Source organism: Arachis duranensis, chromosome 5, assembly GCF_000817695.3.
Source record: "Arachis duranensis cultivar V14167 chromosome 5, aradu.V14167.gnm2.J7QH, whole genome shotgun sequence".
Taxonomy (NCBI): Eukaryota; Viridiplantae; Streptophyta; class Magnoliopsida; order Fabales; family Fabaceae; genus Arachis; species Arachis duranensis.
In genome coordinates, this window is record NC_029776.3 from 9,705,777 (window position 1) to 9,706,918 (window position 1,142).

Genomic DNA, 1,142 nt, shown 5'->3' on the forward strand with positions numbered 1-1,142 from the left:
TAATATAAAAGTACTCTTTTGTTTATTCATGATGCGAAAAATATATTTTTTAAGAAAATAAATCTTCCTAAAAAAATGTGAATTGTAACTTCTCAAAATAGATATTTTCAAGTGCTTTTATTTTTACTTTTAAAGATTTGTCAAACACGTTAAAAAAATTCATTGAAAAAATATTTTTCTATCAACTTAATGGCACTAAAACAAGTATTGTATTGAAAAAAGTAATCTTTACATAAAAAATAAAGAAATAACTACTTTTATATTATTGTACTCACATAAAAAAATAACTTTATATAAAATATTCAAATATAAAATTTCTTTTACTTTTTTAAAAAATCTTAAAAAATAACTCAAATTTTTTCTTTAAAAACTCACCAAAACAAGTTCTAAGTGCTTATTTAGATGCCATTAAATTAGTAAAAAAGATATTTTTTAATAAAACAAGATTTTTTTTTGTATGTTTGACAAAATTTTAGTAGTAAAATTAAAAATACTAAAAAATTAAAAAATATTTTTTTTGAAGTTACAATTTATATTTTTTAAAAGATCTTTTTTACTTAAATTTTTTTAATTTGATCATATAATAATACGATATAATATATAGATAAAAATGAGTTAAACAAAATTTATATTTATACATAAATATTGGATGAGAGTCTTTTAGTCTGTATATAATATTTTTTATATAATAATAAAAGATAAGAAAAGTAGCACATTTAAAAAGAGTATTTTATAATCACTTTAGGTTACATTTTGTTAATATAGATAACAAATACTTTTGAAGTGATTAATGAAATTAAAGAGAAATAGAGAGGAGCATAAAGAAAAACAAAACTTGTAAAGAGGATTGTTTTCCAAAGTGTAAAGCCAATTTTGTTGGTACTTTCCGCTGTTTTCGCTTAAAGACAGAAAGAGGAGGAGGCTTATAAAAGCAGGGTATTGGCTTCACAACTTTGATTCATAATTAACCAAACCCACCTGCGTACTACTACTTACCTTTGGTCATTTTATAACGCCACAAAATAGAACCTCCTTTTCAGCATATGTAAAGACAACGCCTTTTTCTTCTCTTTTCTCTTTTCTTTTTTCTTACAGGAAACTGGCACAGCACACGAGTCACAACAATTTATTTGCTTTAAACA